Raw genomic sequence first — 20000 nt, 5'->3', positions numbered from 1 at the left:
AAGTGGCCTCGGAGGCGGTCCGTGGGGGACGACGGGGGGGGACGGGCGTCGGCCCTCCGGCCCGAGCAGAGAACGTTCGGTCACCCAAGCGGGAATCTGCGCCCCGGCCCGAGTCGGACTCGGTCGGTGCGGCCCGCTGAGGCCCTCAACTATTCCCGTACGCGGGGGTCGGGAGCTGCGGCGCTGCGCCGGCGACTTACCCGCGCGAGGCACGCACTGCGTGCGGCCAGGATGCGGAGTTGGATCGGCGCTGGTTGGGAACCCTCGGGGAACGAAGGCGGACGGCGGCCAGCCGGCGCCGACGAACCCGTCGGGGAGGGGGCTGGTGGCAGGCGCGATCGGCACTATTGCTGACTGCCGGGAGGGAAGCTGCGCCCCGGCCGAGTCAGACTCAGCCGTTGCGGCCCCCCCGAGCCCGCAGCGCGTAGCGCGGAAGCCATACGCCCCCCCGATGCGGAGCGACAGACGCCCCCGCGACCGCGGTTGGTCGGGAAGGCTTTTCGGATAGAGGTCGGACGGTGTGTGTGGACGGCTTCCCGTGGTGCCGCCGCTATCAAGCCGGAGGGTTTGAGAAACGACATTCGCGGAAGGACCGGCGCGGCCGGCGGACGCTCGCACGCGCGGCGCCCGACACTCAGCCGCTCGCTCGGCCTCCGTGGATCGTGGCTAGGTGGGATGGATGCCAAACCGGGTCGTCTCGGTCTCGCCGCAGTACGGTCGCGCCGGGGCCTGCGGGGCGGCGCGGGGAGCGCACGCTCACGCGGCGGCCGGGGCGCTAGAGTGCGACCCGCAGTGGGTAGGAACCGTCCACCCGACGTCGGACGAGCCGAGGCCGATGGGGGCCCTACCAAGGCGGGTCATGAGTGCCAGTCGGTCAGTTGGGTGAGGGGGTACTCGGAGGCCCGCCGGGAGCAGACGGGCGACCGGGGATGGGGGGCGTACGCGGGCGGGCGCCGGGAGAAGACGGCCCGTCCGGGGTCGAATCTCGGCCTGTGTTTTCGGAGCCGGCCGGGCATCACGCTCCCTCCTTGGATGGACAACATTCGTAGTTGACACTTTGTGTCATTTTATCCGAGCGGGCGGGCGCCTCGAGAGGCGGACCGTCCGGGGCGACTCTCGGCCTGTGTTTTCGGAGCCGGCCGGGCCTCACGCTCCCTCCTTGGATGGACAACATTCGTAGTTGACACTTTGTGTCATTTTATCCGAGCAGACGGGCGCCGCGAGGCGGACCGTCCGGGGCGACTCTCGGCCTGTGTTTTCGGAGCCGGCCGGGCATCACGCTCCCTCCTTGGATGGACAACATTCGTAGTTGACACTTTGTGTCATTTTATCCGAGCGGGCGGGCGCCTCGAGAGGCGGACCGTCCGGGGCGACTCTCGGCCTGTGTTTAAGGAGCCGGCCGGGCATCACGCTCCTTCCTTGGATGGACAACATTCGTAGTTGACACTTTGTGTCATTTTATCCGAGCGGGCGGGCGCCGCGAGGCGGACCGTCCGGGGCGACTCTCGGCCTGTGTTTAAGGAGCCGGCCGGGCATCACGCTCCTTCCTTGGATGGACAACATTCGCAGTTGACACTTTGTGTCATTTTATCCGAGCAGACGGGCGCCGCGAGGCGGACCGTCCGGGGCGACTCTCGGCCTGTGTTTTCGGAGCCGGCCGGGCATCACGCTCCCTCCTTGGATGGACAACATTCGTAGTTGACACTTTGTGTCATTTTATCCGAGCAGACGGGCGCCGCGAGGCGACCGTCCGGGGCGACTCTCGGCCTGTGTTTAAGGAGCCGGCCGGGCATCACGCTCCTTCCTTGGATGGACAACATTCGTAGTTGACACTTTGTGTCATTTTATCCGATCGGGCGGGCGCCGCGAGGCGGACCGTCCGGGGCGACTCTCGGCCTGTGTTTAAGGAGCCGGCCGGGCATCACGCTCCTTCCTTGGATGGACAACATTCGCAGTTGACACTTTGTGTCATTTTATCCGAGCAGACGGGCGCCGCGAGGCGGACCGTCCGGGGCGACTCTCGGCCTGTGTTTTCGGAGCCGGCCGGGCATCACGCTCCCTCCTTGGATGGACAACATTCGTAGTTGACACTTTGTGTCATTTTATCCGAGCAGACGGGCGCCGCGAGGCGGACCGTCCGGGGCGACTCTCGGCCTGTGTTTAAGGAGCCGGCCGGGCATCACGCTCCTTCCTTGGATGGACAACATTCGCAGTTGACACTTTGTGTCATTTTGTTCGGCCTGTGTTTAAGGAGGCGGCCGTCCTCCACTCGGTCCGTGTTTAAGGAGCGACACTCGCGCTCCGGTTCGGCCTGTATTTAGGGAGGCGGCCGTCCTCCGCTTGGTCTGTGTTAAGGGCGACACTCTGTCCATGTTTGAGGAGCCTGGCCCTGACGCTCCTCTCCGGCCTGTGTTTAAGGAGGCGGCCGTCCTCCCCTTGGTCCGTGTTAAGGGCGACACTCGGTCCATGTTTGAGGAGCCTGGCCCTGACGCTCCTCTCCGGCCTGTGTTTAAGGAGGCGGCCGTCCTCCCCTTGGTCCGTGTTAAGGGCGACACTCGGTCCATGTTTGAGGAGCCTGGCCCTGACGCTCCTCTCCGGCCTGTGTTTAAGGAGGCGGCCGTCCTCCCCTTGGTCTGTGTTAAGGGCGACACTCGGTCCATGTTTGAGGAGCCTGGCCCTGACGCTCCTCTCCGGCCTGTGTTTAAGGAGGCGGCCGTCCTCCCCTTGGTCCGTGTTAAGGGCGACACTCGGTCCATGTTTGAGGAGCCTGGCCCTGACGCTCCTCTCCGGCCTGTGTTTAAGGAGGCGGCCGTCCTCCCCTTGGTCCGTGTTAAGGGCGACACTCTGTCCATGTTTGAGGAGCCTGGCCCTGACGCTCCTCTCCGGCCTGTGTTTAAGGAGGCGGCCGTCCTCCCCTTGGTCTGTGTTAAGGGCGACACTCGGTCCATGTTTGAGGAGCCTGGCCCTGACGCTCCTCTCCGGCCTGTGTTTAAGGAGGCGGCCGTCCTCCCCTTGGTCTGTGTTAAGGGCGACACTCGGTCCATGTTTGAGGAGCCTGGCCCTGACGCTCCTCTCCGGCCTGTGTTTAAGGAGGCGGCCGTCCTCCCCTTGGTCTGTGTTAAGGGCGACACTCGGTCCATGTTTGAGGAGCCTGGCCCTGACGCTCCTCTCCGGCCTGTGTTTAAGGAGGCGGCCGTCCTCCCCTTGGTCTGTGTTAAGGGCGACACTCGGTCCATGTTTGAGGAGCCTGGCCCTGACGCTCCTCTCCGGCCTGTGTTTAAGGAGGCGGCCGTCCTCCCCTTGGTCTGTGTTAAGGGCGACACTCGGTCCATGTTTGAGGAGCCTGGCCCTGACGCTCCTCTCCGGCCTGTGTTTAAGGAGGCGGCCGTCCTCCACTTCCTTCCATGCACCACCACATTCGCAGTTGACACTTTGCCATTTTTTCAGAGAGGTGACACTTAGTCGTTTTTTCGAAAGTTGACACTTAGTCGTTTTTTCGAAAGTTGACACTTTGCCGTTTTTTCAGAGAGGTGACACTTAGCCGTTTTTTCGAAAGTTGACACTTAGCCGTTTTTTCGAAAGTTGACACTTAGCCGTTTTTTCGAAAGTTGACACTTAGTCACTTTTTCGCCACAGTGACACCTCCAGCGCGTGCCACGGCGCTTTTCAGGTCTTCTATCCGACCTTGTGCTGTCGAGGACGGCGTGTCCGACGCCGTGGGGAGACCAGCACCATCTCCTCCATACTCGTAAACGGGGTGCTTTGGAAAACGGGGGGAAAGTCGATGAGTACACTGACTACTGGGACCATTTCATTGTACTCTGGCGCACCTGAAGACCAAAAAAGGTACTGCACCTTAGCCCGGGTACCTCACCCCCTGGTACCTCGAGGAGAACTTAGAAAAATTTCGACAAATTTTTGGTGAGCTCCAGGGAGAGAGGCTGATTTTTCGCTTTTTGAGGCCGACCGCCGAACCGGCGCGGGGCGGACTCACAAGCCCCGCAGAGCCGTGGGCACTTAGTCGTTTTTTCAGAGAGGCGACACTTAGTCGTTTTTTCAGAGGCGACACTTAGTCGTTTTTTCGAAAGTTGACACTTAGCCGTTTTTTCGAAAGTCGACACTTAGCCGTTTTTTTGGAAAGTTGACACTTAGTCGTTTTTTCGAAAGTTGACACTTAGTCGTTTTTTCGCCACAATTGGCTCTGAGCTCCAGGGGGAGAGCCTGGTTTTGCCTTATTTCAGGCCGGCTGGGGAACCGGCGCGGGTCGGATGCACGAGCCCGGCAGAGCCGTGGGCACTTAGAAAATTTTCGCCGATTAAGCTGGGACCTCCAGGCGGAGACCGGCATTCCTCGTCCTCGGGGTTCGACCCAGGAACCGGCGCTGGGCAGACGCCGTAGCCACGCAGAGCCGTGGGCACTTAGAAAATATTCGCCAAGTTGGCTCTGAGCTCCAGGCGGAGAGGCTGGTTTTGCCTTATTTCAGGCCGGCTGGGGAACCGGCGCGGGTCGGATGCACGAGCCCGCAGAGCCGTGGGCACTTTGCCATTTTCTCAGAGTCGACACTTAGTCGTTTTTTCAGAGAGGCGACACTCTGTCGTTTTTTCGAAAGTTGACACTTTGCCGTTTTTTCAGAGAGGCGACACTTAGCCGTTTTTTCGAAAGTTGACACTTAGCCGTTTTTTCGAAAGTCGACACTTAGCCGTTTTTTCAGAGATGTGACACTTTGCCGTTTTTTCGAAAGTCGACACTTAGCCGTTTTTTCAGAGATGTGACACTTAGAAACTTTTTGCCAAGTTGGCTGTGAGCTCCAGGAGGAGACCGTTATTTTTCGTCATTCGAGGCCGACTGCGGAACCGGCGCTGGGCGGACGCCAAAGCTCGGCAGGGCCGTGGGCACTTAGAAACTTTTTGCCAAGTTGGCTGTGAGCTCCAGGAGGAGACCGTTATTTTTCGTCATTCGAGGCCGACTGCGGAACCGGCGCTGGGCGGACGCCAAAGCTCGGCAGGGCCGTGGGCACTTAGAAACTTTTTGCCAAGTTGGCTGTGAGCTCCAGGAGGAGACCGTCATTTTTCGTCATTCGAGGCCGACTGCGGAACCGGCGCTGGGCGGACGCCAAAGCTCGGCAGGGCCGTGGGCACTTAGAAACTTTTTGCCAAGTTGGCTGTGAGCTCCAGGAGGAGACCGTTATTTTTCGTCATTCGAGGCCGACTGCGGAACCGGCGCTGGGCGGACGCCAAAGCTCGGCAGGGCCGTGGGCACTTAGAAACTTTTTGCCAAGTTGGCTGTGAGCTCCAGGAGGAGACCGTTATTTTTCGTCATTCGAGGCCGACTGCGGAACCGGCGCTGGGCGGACGCCAAAGCTCGGCAGGGCCGTGGGCACTTAGAAACTTTTTGCCAAGTTGGCTGTGAGCTCCAGGAGGAGACCGTTATTTTTCGTCATTCGAGGCCGACTGCGGAACCGGCGCTGGGCGGACGCCAAAGCTCGGCAGGGCCGTGGGCACTTAGAAACTTTTTGCCAAGTTGGCTGTGAGCTCCAGGAGGAGACCGTTATTTTTCGTCATTCTAGGCCGGCTGCAGAACCGGCGCGGGTCGGATGCACGAGCCCGCAGAGCCGTGGGCACTTTGCCACTTTTTCGCCACAATTGGCTGTGAGCTCCAGGAGGAGACCGTTATTTTTCGTCATTCTAGGCCGGTTGCAGAACCGGCGCGGCTCGGATGCACGAGCCCGCAGAGCCGTGGGCACTTAGAAAATTTTCAGAGAGGCGACACTTTGCCATTTTTTCAGAGAGGTGACACTTAGTCGTTTTTTCGAAAGTTGACACTTAGCCGTTTTTTCGAAAGTTGACACTTAGTCGTTTTTTCGAAAGTTGACACTTAGTCGTTTTTTCGCCAAAGTGCCCACCTCCAGCGCGTGCCACGGCGCTTTCCAGGTCTTCTATCCGACCTTGTGCTGTCGAGGACGGCGTGTCCGACGCCGTGGGGAGACCAGCACCATCTCCTCCATACTCGTAAACGAGGTGCTTTGGAAAACGGGGGGAAAGTCGATGAGTACACTGACTACTGGGACCATTTCATTGTACTCTGGCGCACCTGAAGACCAAAAAAGGTACTGCACCTTAGCCCGGGTACCTCACCCCCTGGTACCTCGAGGAGAACTTAGAAAAATTTCGACAAATTTTTGGTGAGCTCCAGGGAGAGAGGCTGATTTTTCGCTTTTTGAGGCCGACCGCCGAACCGGCGCGGGGCGGACTCACAAGCCCCGCAGAGCCGTGGGCACTTAGTCGTTTTTTCAGAGAGGCGACACTTAGTCGTTTTTTCGAAAGGCGACACTTAGCCGTTTTTTCGAAAGTCGACACTTAGCCGTTTTTTCGAAAGTTGACACTTAGTCGTTTTTTTGAAAGTTGACACTTAGTCGTTTTTTCGCTGATTTTGCTGGGACCTCCAGGCGAGGACCGGCGTTTTTCGTCTTCCGGGTTCGACCCGGGAACCAGCGCCGAGCGGACACATTCGCTCGCTAGTGCCGTTGGCACTTAGAAAATTTTTCGTTTGTCATGAGCTCCGGGCGGAGACCGGCGTTTTTCGTCTTCCGGGTTCGACCCGGGAACCAGCGCCGAGCGGACACATTCGCTCGCTAGTGCCGTTGGCACTTAGAAAATTTTTCGTTTGTCATGAGCTCCGGGCGGAGACCGGCGTTTTCCGTCTTCCGGGTTCGACCCGGGAACCAGCGCCGAGCGGACACATTCGCTCGCTAGTGCCGTTGGCACTTAGAAAATTTTTCGTTTGTCATGAGCTCCGGGCGAGGACCGGCGTTTTTCGTCTTCCGGGTTCGACCCGGGAACCAGCGCCGAGCGGACACATTCGCTCGCTAGTGCCGTTGGCACTTAGAAAATTTTTCGTTTGTCATGAGCTCCGGGCGAGGACCGGCGTTTTTCGTCTTCCGGGTTCGACCCGGGAACCAGCGCCGAGCGGACACATTCGCTCGCTAGTGCCGTTGGCACTTAGAAAATTTTTCGTTTGTCATGAGCTCCGGGCGGAGACCGGCGTTTTTCGTCTTCCGGGTTCGACCCGGGAACCAGCGCCGAGCGGACACATTCGCTCGCTAGTGCCGTTGGCACTTAGAAAATTTTTCGTTTGTCATGAGCTCCGGGCGGAGACCGGCGTTTTCCGTCTTCCGGGTTCGACCCGGGAACCAGCGCCGAGCGGACACATTCGCTCGCTAGTGCCGTTGGCACTTAGAAAATTTTTCGTTTGTCATGAGCTCCGGGCGAGGACCGGCGTTTTTCGTCTTCCGGGTTCGACCCGGGAACCAGCGCCGAGCGGACACATTCGCTCGCTAGTGCCGTTGGCACTTAGAAAATTTTTCGTTTGTCATGAGCTCCGGGCGAGGACCGGCGTTTTTCGTCTTCCGGGTTCGACCCGGGAACCAGCGCCGAGCGGACACATTCGCTCGCTAGTGCCGTTGGCACTTAGAAAATTTTTCGTTTGTCATGAGCTCCGGGCGGAGACCGGCGTTTTTCGTCTTCCGGGTTCGACCCGGGAACCAGCGCCGAGCGGACACATTCGCTCGCTAGTGCCGTTGGCACTTAGAAAATTTTTCGTTTGTCATGAGCTCCGGGCGGAGACCGGCATTTTTCGTCATTCGAGGCCGACGGGGGAACCAGCCGGAGCGGACACGTTTGCTCGGAAGAGCCGTTGGCACTTAGAAAAAATTCCGTGTCTCGTGAGCTCCAGGGGGGACAGGCTGGTTTTATTCATCCGTAGCCGACATGGGAACCAGCGCGGAGCGGATTGGTGTTGCGCTGCCATATACCTCATCTCTCTCAGGAGTCCCCCCCTTATACGTGCCGATGGTGTTTTGGAAAACGGGGGGTAACTGGATGAGTACACTGACTAGGGGGACCAGTACACTAGCGAGTGGGACCAGTACACTGACTAGTGGGACCAACACACTATGAGCGCCTGGTACCTAAAATGGAAGTATAGAGGCCGAATTTCGGGCAAGATCACGCCGTGTTAGGCTTCCAGGACCTCGGCTAAGCAATTTTAACGGGTCGCCCGGTTCTTTTTTGATCCAGCCCGGTTCTTTTTTTTATCCAGCCCGGTTCTTTTTACACTTCCAGCTGGAGCTCGGGAGCGGCTTTTTGCACAAGATCACGCCGTGTTAGGCTTCCAGGACCTCGGCTAAGCAATTTTAACGGGTCGCCCGGTTCTTTTTTGATCCAGCCCGGTTCTTTTTTTTATCCAGCCCGGTTCTTTTTACACTTCCAGCTGGAGCTCGGGAGCGGCTTTTTGCACAAGATCACGCCGTGTTAGGCTTCCAGGACCTCGGCTAAGCAATTTTAACGGGTCGCCCGGTTCTTTTTTGATCCAGCCCGGTTCTTTTTTTATCCAGCCTGGTTCTTTTTACACTTCCAGCTGGAGCTCGGGAGCGGCTTTTTGCACAAGAACACGCCGTGTTAGGCTTCCAGGACCTCGGCTAAGCAACTTTAACGGGTCGCCCGGTTCTTTTTTGATCCAGCCCGGTTCTTTTTTTTATCCAGCCCGGTTCTTTTTACACTTCCAGCTGGAGCTCGGGAGCGGCTTTTTGCACAAGAACACGCCGTGTTAGGCTTCCAGGACCTCGGCTAAGCAATTTTAACGGGTCGCCCGGTTCTTTTTTGATCCAGCCCGGTTCTTTTTTTTATCCAGCCCGGTTCTTTTTACACTTCCAGCTGGAGCTCGGGAGCGGCTTTTTGCACAAGATCACGCCGTGTTAGGCTTCCAGGACCTCGGCTAAGCAATTTTAACGGGTCGCCCGGTTCTTTTGTGATCCAGCCCGGTTCTTTTTTTTATCCAGCCCGGTTCTTTTTACACTTCCAGCTGGAGCTCGGGAGCGGCTTTTTGCACAAGAACACGCCGTGTTAGGCTTCCAGGACCTCGGCTAAGCAATTTTAACGGGTCGCCCGGTTCTTTTTTGATCCAGCCCGGTTCTTTTTTTTATCCAGCCCGGTTCTTTTTACACTTCCAGCTGGAGCTCGGGAGCGGCTTTTTGCACAAGAACACGCCGTGTTAGGCTTCCAGGACCTCGGCTAAGCAATTTTAACGGGTCGCCCGGTTCTTTTTTGATCCAGCCCGGTTCTTTTTTTTATCCAGCCCGGTTCTTTTTACACTTCCAGCTGGAGCTCGGGAGCGGCTTTTTGCACAAGATCACGCCGTGTTAGGCTTCCAGGACCTCGGCTAAGCAATTTTAACGGGTCGCCCGGTTCTTTTTTGATCCAGCCCGGTTCTTTTTTTTATCCAGCCCGGTTCTTTTTACACTTCCAGCTGGAGCTCGGGAGCGGCTTTTTGCACAAGATCACGCCGTGTTAGGCTTCCAGGACCTCGGCTAAGCAATTTTAACGGGTCGCCCGGTTCTTTTTTGATCCAGCCCGGTTCTTTTTTTATCCAGCCTGGTTCTTTTTACACTTCCAGCTGGAGCTCGGGAGCGGCTTTTTGCACAAGAACACGCCGTGTTAGGCTTCCAGGACCTCGGCTAAGCAACTTTAACGGGTCGCCCGGTTCTTTTTTGATCCAGCCCGGTTCTTTTTTTTATCCAGCCCGGTTCTTTTTACACTTCCAGCTGGAGCTCGGGAGCGGCTTTTTGCACAAGAACACGCCGTGTTAGGCTTCCAGGACCTCGGCTAAGCAATTTTAACGGGTCGCCCGGTTCTTTTTTGATCCAGCCCGGTTCTTTTTTTTATCCAGCCCGGTTCTTTTTACACTTCCAGCTGGAGCTCGGGAGCGGCTTTTTGCACAAGAACACGCCGTGTTAGGCTTCCAGGACCTCGGCTAAGCAATTTTAACGGGTCGCCCGGTTCTTTTTTGATCCAGCCCGGTTCTTTTTTTTATCCAGCCCGGTTCTTTTTACACTTCCAGCTGGAGCTCGGGAGCGGCTTTTTGCACAAGATCACGCCGTGTTAGGCTTCCAGGACCTCGGCTAAGCAACTTTAACGGGTCGCCCGGTTCTTTTTTGATCCAGCCCGGTTCTTTTTTTTATCCAGCCCGGTTCTTTTTACACTTCCAGCTGGAGCTCGGGAGCGGCTTTTTGCACAAGATCACGCCGTGTTAGGCTTCCAGGACCTCGGCTAAGCAATTTTAACGGGTCGCCCGGTTCTTTTTTGATCCAGCCCGGTTCTTTTTTTATCCAGCCTGGTTCTTTTTACACTTCCAGCTGGAGCTCGGGAGCGGCTTTTTGCACAAGAACACGCCGTGTTAGGCTTCCAGGACCTCGGCTAAGCAACTTTAACGGGTCGCCCGGTTCTTTTTTGATCCAGCCCGGTTCTTTTTTTTATCCAGCCCGGTTCTTTTTACACTTCCAGCTGGAGCTCGGGAGCGGCTTTTTGCACAAGAACACGCCGTGTTAGGCTTCCAGGACCTCGGCTAAGCAATTTTAACGGGTCGCCCGGTTCTTTTTTGATCCAGCCCGGTTCTTTTTTTTATCCAGCCCGGTTCTTTTTACACTTCCAGCTGGAGCTCGGGAGCGGCTTTTTGCACAAGAACACGCCGTGTTAGGCTTCCAGGACCTCGGCTAAGCAATTTTAACGGGTCGCCCGGTTCTTTTTTGATCCAGCCCGGTTCTTTTTTTTATCCAGCCCGGTTCTTTTTACACTTCCAGCTGGAGCTCGGGAGCGGCTTTTTGCACAAGATCACGCCGTGTTAGGCTTCCAGGACCTCGGCTAAGCAACTTTAACGGGTCGCCCGGTTCTTTTTTGATCCAGCCCGGTTCTTTTTTTTATCCAGCCCGGTTCTTTTTACACTTCCAGCTGGAGCTCGGGAGCGGCTTTTTGCACAAGATCACGCCGTGTTAGGCTTCCAGGACCTCGGCTAAGCAATTTTAACGGGTCGCCCGGTTCTTTTTTGATCCAGCCCGGTTCTTTTTTTTATCCAGCCCGGTTCTTTTTACACTTCCAGCTGGAGCTCGGGAGCGGCTTTTTGCACAAGATCACGCCGTGTTAGGCTTCCAGGACCTCGGCTAAGCAATTTTAACGGGTCGCCCGGTTCTTTTTTGATCCAGCCCGGTTCTTTTTTTATCCAGCCTGGTTCTTTTTACACTTCCAGCTGGAGCTCGGGAGCGGCTTTTTGCACAAGAACACGCCGTGTTAGGCTTCCAGGACCTCGGCTAAGCAATTTTAACGGGTCGCCCGGTTCTTTTTTGATCCAGCCCGGTTCTTTTTTTTATCCAGCCCGGTTCTTTTTACACTTCCAGCTGGAGCTCGGGAGCGGCTTTTTGCACAAGATCACGCCGTGTTAGGCTTCCAGGACCTCGGCTAAGCAACTTTAACGGGTCGCCCGGTTCTTTTTTGATCCAGCCCGGTTCTTTTTTTTATCCAGCCCGGTTCTTTTTACACTTCCAGCTGGAGCTCGGGAGCGGCTTTTTGCACAAGATCACGCCGTGTTAGGCTTCCAGGACCTCGGCTAAGCAATTTTAACGGGTCGCCCGGTTCTTTTTTGATCCAGCCCGGTTCTTTTTTTTATCCAGCCCGGTTCTTTTTACACTTCCAGCTGGAGCTCGGGAGCGGCTTTTTGCACAAGATCACGCCGTGTTAGGCTTCCAGGACCTCGGCTAAGCAATTTTAACGGGTCGCCCGGTTCTTTTTTGATCCAGCCCGGTTCTTTTTTTTATCCAGCCCGGTTCTTTTTACACTTCCAGCTGGAGCTCGGGAGCGGCTTTTTGCACAAGATCACGCCGTGTTAGGCTTCCAGGACCTCGGCTAAGCAATTTTAACGGGTCGCCCGGTTCTTTTTTGATCCAGCCCGGTTCTTTTTTTTATCCAGCCCGGTTCTTTTTACACTTCCAGCTGGAGCTCGGGAGCGGCTTTTTGCACAAGAACACGCCGTGTTAGGCTTCCAGGACCTCGGCTAAGCAATTTTAACGGGTCGCCCGGTTCTTTTTTGAACCAGCCCGGTTCTTTTTTTTATCCAGCCCGGTTCTTTTTACACTTCCAGCTGGAGCTCGGGAGCGGCTTTTTGCACAAGAACACGCCGTGTAAGGCTTCCAGGACCTCGGCTAAGCAATTTTAACGGGTCGCCCGGTTCTTTTTTGAACCAGCCCGGTTCTTTTTTTGATCCAGCCCGGTTCTTTTTACACTTCCAGCTGGAGCTCGGGAGCGGCTTTTTGCACAAGATCACGCCGTGTTAGGCTTCCAGGACCTCGGCTAAGCAATTTTAACGGGTCGCCCGGTTCTTTTTTGATCCAGCCCGGTTCTTTTTTTTATCCAGCCCGGTTCTTTTTACACTTCCAGCTGGAGCTCGGGAGCGGCTTTTTGCACAAGATCACGCCGGGTTAGGCTTCCAGGACCTCGGCTAAGCAATTTTAACGGGTCGCCCGGTTCTTTTTTGATCCAGCCCGGTTCTTTTTCCACTTCCAGCTGGAGCTCAGCAGCGGCTTTTTGCACAAGATCACGCCGGGTTAGGCTTCCAGGACCTCGGCTAAGCACTTCTAACGGGTCGCCCGGTTCTTTTTTTGAACCAGCCCGGTTCTTTTTACACTTCCAGCTGGAGCTCAGCAGCGGCTTTTTGCACAAGATCACGCCGGGTTAGGGTTCCAGGACCTCGGCTAAGCAATTTTAACGGGCCGCCCGGTTCTTTTTTTGATCCAGCCCGGTTCTTTTTACACTTCCAGCTGGAGCTCAGCAGCGGCTTTTTGCACAAGATCACGCCGGGTTAGGCTTCCAGGACCTCGGCTAAGCACTTCTAACGGGCCCTGGTCCACCCCTGCCAGCGCATTTCAAAACTTGGCATTAATTTCGACCTAAGAGACGGAGTCTGATTTTTTTCTACCACTTGGGCGGCCTTTTTGCACCCAGAACACCCGCACCGGCACCATAAATTCGAAGGGTGCCGAGTGCGTCGGCGCAGATTCTGCGACGGAGTGACACTTCCCTCTTGTGGACATTCGGCGGTAGGTGAAATGCGCACTCGGTCTTCTCTTTTCTTTTCCTTCCAGTGAAACTTTGGCAACATTCTGCGAGCTGCTGGCTTCCAGAACCTCGGCCAAGCAGGTGGAGGATTTTTTTCCACTTCCAGCTGGAGGTGAGGAGGGACTTTTTGGGCAAGATCACGCCGACTTAGCAAGCAAGGTGGAAGTGCCAGCATGCTCCGTGGCTGGAAGTGTGGATGTGCCAGCACCCTCCCTGCCTATGGAAGTGTGGAGCTCCAGCACCCTCCCTGCCTATGGAAGTGTGGAGCTCCAGCACCCTCCCTGCCTATGGAAGTGTGGAGCTCCAGCACCCTCCCTGCCTATGGAAGTGTGGAGCTCCAGCACCCTCCCTGCCTATGGAAGTGTGGAGCTCCAGCACCCTCCCTGCCTATGGAAGTGTGGAGCTCCAGCACCCTCCCTGCCTATGGAAGTGTGGAGCTCCAGCACCCTCCCTGCCTATGGAAGTGTGGAGCTCCAGCACCCTCCCTGCCTATGGAAGTGTGGAGCTCCAGCACCCTCCCTGCCTATGGAAGTGTGGAGCTCCAGCACCCTCCCTGCCTATGGAAGTGTGGAGCTCCAGCACCCTCCCTGCCTATGGAAGTGTGGAGCTCCAGCACCCTCCCTGCCTATGGAAGTGTGGAGCTCCAGCACCCTCCCTGCCTATGGAAGTGTGGAGCTCCAGCACCCTCCCTGCCTATGGAAGTGTGGAGCTCCAGCACCCTCCCTGCCTATGGAAGTGTGGAGCTCCAGCACCCTCCCTGCCTATGGAAGTGTGGAGCTCCAGCACCCTCCCTGCCTATGGAAGTGTGGAGCTCCAGCACCCTCCCTGCCTATGGAAGTGTGGAGCTCCAGCACCCTCCCTGCCTATGGAAGTGTGGAGCTCCAGCACCCTCCCTGCCTATGGAAGTGTGGAGCTCCAGCACCCTCCCTGCCTATGGAAGTGTGGAGCTCCAGCACCCTCCCTGCCTATGGAAGTGTGGAGCTCCAGCACCCTCCCTGCCTATGGAAGTGTGGAGCTCCAGCACCCTCCCTGCCTATGGAAGTGTGGAGCTCCAGCACCCTCCCTGCCTATGGAAGTGTGGAGCTCCAGCACCCTCCCTGCCTATGGAAGTGTGGAGCTCCAGCACCCTCCCTGCCTATGGAAGTGTGGAGCTCCAGCACCCTCCCTGCCTATGGAAGTGTGGAGCTCCAGCACCCTCCCTGCCTATGGAAGTGTGGAGCTCCAGCACCCTCCCTGCCTATGGAAGTGTGGAGCTCCAGCACCCTCCCTGCCTATGGAAGTGTGGAGCTCCAGCACCCTCCCTGCCTATGGAAGTGTGGAGCTCCAGCACCCTCCCTGCCTATGGAAGTGTGGAGCTCCAGCACCCTCCCTGCCTATGGAAGTGTGGAGCTCCAGCACCCTCCCTGCCTATGGAAGTGTGGAGCTCCAGCACCCTCCCTGCCTATGGAAGTGTGGAGCTCCAGCACCCTCCCTGCCTATGGAAGTGTGGAGCTCCAGCACCCTCCCTGCCTATGGAAGTGTGGAGCTCCAGCACCCTCCCTGCCTATGGAAGTGTGGAGCTCCAGCACCCTCCCTGCCTACGGAAGTGTGGAGCTCCAGCACCCTCCCTGCCTATGGAAGTGTGGAGCTCCAGCACCCTCCGTGCCTATGGAAGTGTGGAGCTCCAGCACCCTCCGTGCCTATGGAAGTGTGGAGCTCCAGCACCCTCCCTGCCTATGGAAGTGTGGAGCTCCAGCACCCTCCGTGCCTATGGAAGTGTGGAGCTCCAGCACCCTCCCTGCCTATGGAAGTGTGGAGCTCCAGCACCCTCCGTGCCTGGAGCTATGGAAGTATGGAGCTCCAGCACCCTCCGTGCCTATGGAAGTGTGGAGCTCCAGCACCCTCCGTGCCTGGAGCTATGGAAGTGTGGAGCTCCAGCACCCTCCGTGCCTAGGGAAGTGTGGAGCTCCAGCACCCTCCGTGCCTATGGAAGAGCCACCTCCGCGGGCATGCTGCTCAACCACGCCGGCCCAGAGTTCCAGCCGCTCGGCTACACTCTCTCACAAGCCCCGCCTGGAGCTCCCCAGCCCGCCCCTGGTACCTCAACTACCGAGGCCAGCCGCTCGACCAGGCCGGCCCAGAGTTCCAGCCGCTCGGATAAGCTCTGTCACTCTCCCGCTAAGCAGCCACCGGTAACGGGGAAATGTCGCCGCCTTGTGGACACGCCGTTGTAAATGAATGGGCTTTCGCACTTAGTGCAATTTTCGCCAGCTCCGTGGCTGCAAGTATGGAGCTATGGAGCTATGGAGCCACCAGACAGGCTGGAGCTCTGGAGCTATGGAAGTATGGAGCTCTGGAGCTATGGAGCTATGGAGCTATGGAGCTCTGGGGCTATGGAGCTATGGAGCTATGGAGCTCTGGAGCTCTGGTGCTATGGAGCTATGGAGCTCTGGAAGTATGGAGCTATGGAGCTATGGAGCTATGGAGCTATGGAGCTATGGAAGTCTGGAGCTATGGAAGTATGGAGCTATGGAAGTATGGAGCTATGGAGCTATGGAGCTATGGAGCTATGGAGCCACCAGCCAGCACCCTCCGTGGCTGGATCAATGGAAGTGTTTTAGGTACCAGGCAGCCAAAGGGCCGAGGCCTCACGCTCGACCACGCCGGCGCAGAGTTCCAGCCGCTCGGATAAGCTCTGTCACTCACCCGCCGCGCAGCCACCGGTAACGGGGAAATGTCGCCGCCTTGTGGACACGCCGTTGTAAATGAATGGGCTTTCGCACTTAGTGCAATTTTCGCCAACTCTCTGACTGGAGCTATGGAAGTATGGAGCTATGGAGCCACCAGCCACCCAGGCTGGAGCTATGGAGCTCTGGAGCTATGGAGCTCTGGTGCTATGGAAGTATGGAGCTATGGAGCTATGGAAGTATGGCGCTATGGAGCTATGGAGCTCTGGAAGTATGGAGCTATGGAGCTCTGGAGGTATGGAGCTATGGAGCCCTGGAGCCCTGGAGCTATGGAGCCCTGGAGCCCTGGAGCTATGGAGCCCTGGAGCTATGGAGCTATGGAGCCCTGGAGCTATGGAGCCCTGGAGCTATGGAGCTATGGAGCTCTGGTGCTATGGAGCTATGGAGCTCTGGTGCTATGGAGCTATGGAGCTCTGGTGCTATGGAGCTATGGAGCTCTGGTGCTATGGAGCTATGGAGCTCTGGTGCTATGGAGCTATGGAGCTCTGGTGCTATGGAGCTATGGAGCTCTGGTGCTATGGAGCTCTGGTGCTATGGAGCTATGGAGCTCTGGTGCTATGGAGCTCTGGAGCTCTGGAGGTATGGAGCTATGGAGGTATGGAGCCACCAGCCAGCACCCTCCGTGGCTGGATCAATGGAAGTGTTTAGGTACCAGGCGGCCAAAGTGCCGAGGCCTCACGCTCGACCACGCCGGCGCAGAGTTCCAGCCGCTCGGATGAGCTCTGTCACTCTCCCGCCGCGCAGCCACCGGTAACGGGGAAATGTCGCCGCCTTGTGGACACGCCGTTGTAAATGAATGGGCTTTCGCACTTAGTGCAATTTTCGCCAACTCTCTGACTTAGAGCTATGGAAGTATGGAGCTATGGAGCCACCAGCCACCCAGGCTGGAGCTATGGAGCTCTGGAGCTATGGAGCTCTGGTGCTATGGAGCTATGGAGCTCTGGTGCTATGGAGCTCTGGAGCTCTGGTGCTATGGAGCTCTGGAGCTCTGGTGCTATGGAGCTATGGAGCTCTGGTGCTATGGAGCTATGGAGCTCTGGTGCTATGGAGCTATGGAGCTCTGGTGCTATGGAGCTATGGAGCTCTGGTGCTGTGGAGCTCTGGAGCTCTGGTGCTATGGAGCTATGGAGCTATGGAGCCACCAGCCAGCACCCTCCGTGGCTGGATCAATGGAAGTGTTTTAGGTACCAGGCAGCCAAAGGGCCGGGGCCTCACGCTCGACCACGCCGGCGCAGAGTTCCAGCCGCTCGGATAAGCTCTGTCACTCACCCGCCGCGCAGCCACCGGTAACGGGGAAATGTCGCCGCCTGGCGGACACGCCGTTGTAAATGAATGGGCTTTCGCACTTAGTGCAATTTTCGCCAACTCTCTGACTGGAGCTATGGAAGTATGGAGCTATGGAGCCACCAGCCACCCAGGCTGGAGCTATGGAGCTCTGGAGGTATGGAGCTATGGAGCCCTGGAGCTATGGAGCTATGGAGCCCTGGAGCTATGGAGCCCTGGAGCTATGGAGCTATGGAGCTCTGGTGCTATGGAGCTATGGAGCTCTGGTGCTATGGAGCTATGGAGCTCTGGTGCTATGGAGCTATGGAGCTCTGGTGCTATGGAGCTATGGAGCTATGGTGCTATGGAGCTATGGAGCTCTGGTGCTATGGAGCTATGGAGCTCTGGTGCTATGGAGCTATGGAGCTATGGAGCCACCAGCCAGCACCCTCCGTGGCTGGATCAATGGAAGTGTTTTAGGTACCAGGCAGCCAAAGGGCCGGGGCCTCACGCTCGACCACGCCGGCGCAGAGTTCCAGCCGCTCGGATAAGCTCTGTCACTCACCCGCCACGCAGCCACCGGTAACGGGGAAATGTCGCCGCCTGGCGGACACGCCGTTGTAAATGAATGGGCTTTCGCACTTAGTGCAATTTTCGCCAACTCTCTGACTGGAGCTATGGAAGTATGGAGCTATGGAGCCACCAGCCACCCAGGCTGGAGCTATGGAGCTCTGGAGGTATGGAGCTATGGAGCCCTGGAGCTATGGAGCTATGGAGCCCTGGAGCTATGGAGCCCTGGAGCTATGGAGCTATGGAGCTCTGGTGCTATGGAGCTATGGAGCTCTGGTGCTATGGAGCTATGGAGCTCTGGTGCTATGGAGCTATGGAGCTCTGGTGCTATGGAGCTATGGAGCTCTGGTGCTATGGAGCTATGGAGCTCTGGTGCTATGGAGCTATGGAGCTCTGGTGCTATGGAGCTATGGAGCTCTGGTGCTATGGAGCTATGGAGCTATGGAGCCACCAGCCAGCACCCTCCGTGGCTGGATCAATGGAAGTGTTTTAGGTACCAGGCAGCCAAAGGGCCGGGGCCTCACGCTCGACCACGCCGGCGCAGAGTTCCAGCCGCTCGGATAAGCTCTGTCACTCACCCGCCACGCAGCCACCGGTAACGGGGAAATGTCGCCGCCTGGCGGACACGCCGTTGTAAATGAATGGGCTTTCGCACTTAGTGCAATTTTCGCCAACTCTCTGACTGGAGCTATGGAAGTATGGAGCTATGGAGCCACCAGCCACCCAGGCTGGAGCTATGGAGCTCTGGAGGTATGGAGCTATGGAGCCCTGGAGCTATGGAGCTATGGAGCCCTGGAGCTATGGAGCCCTGGAGCTATGGAGCTATGGAGCTCTGGTGCTATGGAGCTATGGAGCTCTGGTGCTATGGAGCTCTGGAGCTCTGGTGCTATGGAGCTATGGAGCTCTGGTGCTATGGAGCTCTGGAGCTCTGGTGCTATGGAGCTCTGGAGCTCTGGTGCTATGGAGCTATGGAGCTCTGGTGCTATGGAGCTATGGAGCTCTGGTGCTATGGAGCTATGGAGCTCTGGTGCTATGGAGCTATGGAGCTATGGAGCCACCAGCCAGCACCCTCCGTGGCTGGATCAATGGAAGTGTTTTAGGTACCAGGCAGCCAAAGGGCCGGGGCCTCACGCTCGACCACGCCGGCGCAGAGTTCCAGCCGCTCGGATAAGCTCTGTCACTCACCCGCCGCGCAGCCACCGGTAACGGGGAAATGTCGCCGCCTGGCGGACACGCCGTTGTAAATGAATGGGCTTTCGCACTTAGTGCAATTTTAGCCAACTCCGTGGCTGCAAGTATGGAAGTATGGAGCTATGGAGCCACCAGCCAGCACCCTCCGCGGCTGGAGCTATGGAAGTATGGAGCTATGGAGCTATGGAGCTCTGGAAGTATGGAGCTATGGAGCTCTGGAGGTATGGAGCTATGGAGCCCTGGAGCCCTGGAGCTATGGAGCCCTGGAGCTATGGAGCTATGGAGCCCTGGAGCTATGGAGCCCTGGAGCTATGGAGCTATGGAGCTCTGGTGCTATGGAGCTATGGAGCTCTGGTGCTATGGAGCTATGGAGCTCTGGTGCTATGGAGCTATGGAGCTCTGGTGCTATGGAGCTATGGAGCTATGGAGCTCTGGTGCTATGGAGCTATGGAGCTCTGGTGCTATGGAGCTATGGAGCTCTGGTGCTATGGAGCTATGGAGCTCTGGTGCTATGGAGCTATGGAGCTATGGAGCCACCAGCCAGCACCCTCCGTGGCTGGATCAATGGAAGTGTTTTAGGTACCAGGCAGCCAAAGGGCCGGGGCCTCACGCTCGACCACGCCGGCGCAGAGTTCCAGCCGCTCGGATAAGCTCTGTCACTCACCCGCCACGCAGCCACCGGTAACGGGGAAATGTCGCCGCCTGGCGGACACGCCGTTGTAAATGAATGGGCTTTCGCACTTAGTGCAATTTTCGCCAACTCTCTGACTGGAGCTATGGAAGTATGGAGCTATGGAGCCACCAGCCACCCAGGCTGGAGCTATGGAGCTCTGGAGGTATGGAGCTATGGAGCCCTGGAGCTATGGAGCTATGGAGCCCTGGAGCTATGGAGCCCTGGAGCTATGGAGCTATGGAGCTCTGGTGCTATGGAGCTATGGAGCTCTGGTGCTATGGAGCTATGGAGCTCTGGTGCTATGGAGCTATGGAGCTCTGGTGCTATGGAGCTATGGAGCTATGGTGCTATGGAGCTATGGAGCTCTGGTGCTATGGAGCTATGGAGCTCTGGTGCTATGGAGCTATGGAGCTCTGGTGCTATGGAGCTATGGAGCTCTGGTGCTATGGAGCTATGGAGCTATGGAGCCACCAGCCAGCACCCTCCGTGGCTGGATCAATGGAAGTGTTTTAGGTACCAGGCAGCCAAAGGGCCGGGGCCTCACGCTCGACCACGCCGGCGCAGAGTTCCAGCCGCTCGGATAAGCTCTGTCACTCACCCGCCACGCAGCCACCGGTAACGGGGAAATGTCGCCGCCTG

This window comes from Syngnathus leptorhynchus, unplaced genomic scaffold, assembly GCF_054491065.1.
Source record: "Syngnathus leptorhynchus isolate UIUO unplaced genomic scaffold, UIUO_Slep HiC_scaffold_96, whole genome shotgun sequence".
NCBI classification, from domain to species: domain Eukaryota; kingdom Metazoa; phylum Chordata; class Actinopteri; order Syngnathiformes; family Syngnathidae; genus Syngnathus; species Syngnathus leptorhynchus.
This window is presented reverse-complemented; position numbering follows the sequence as displayed.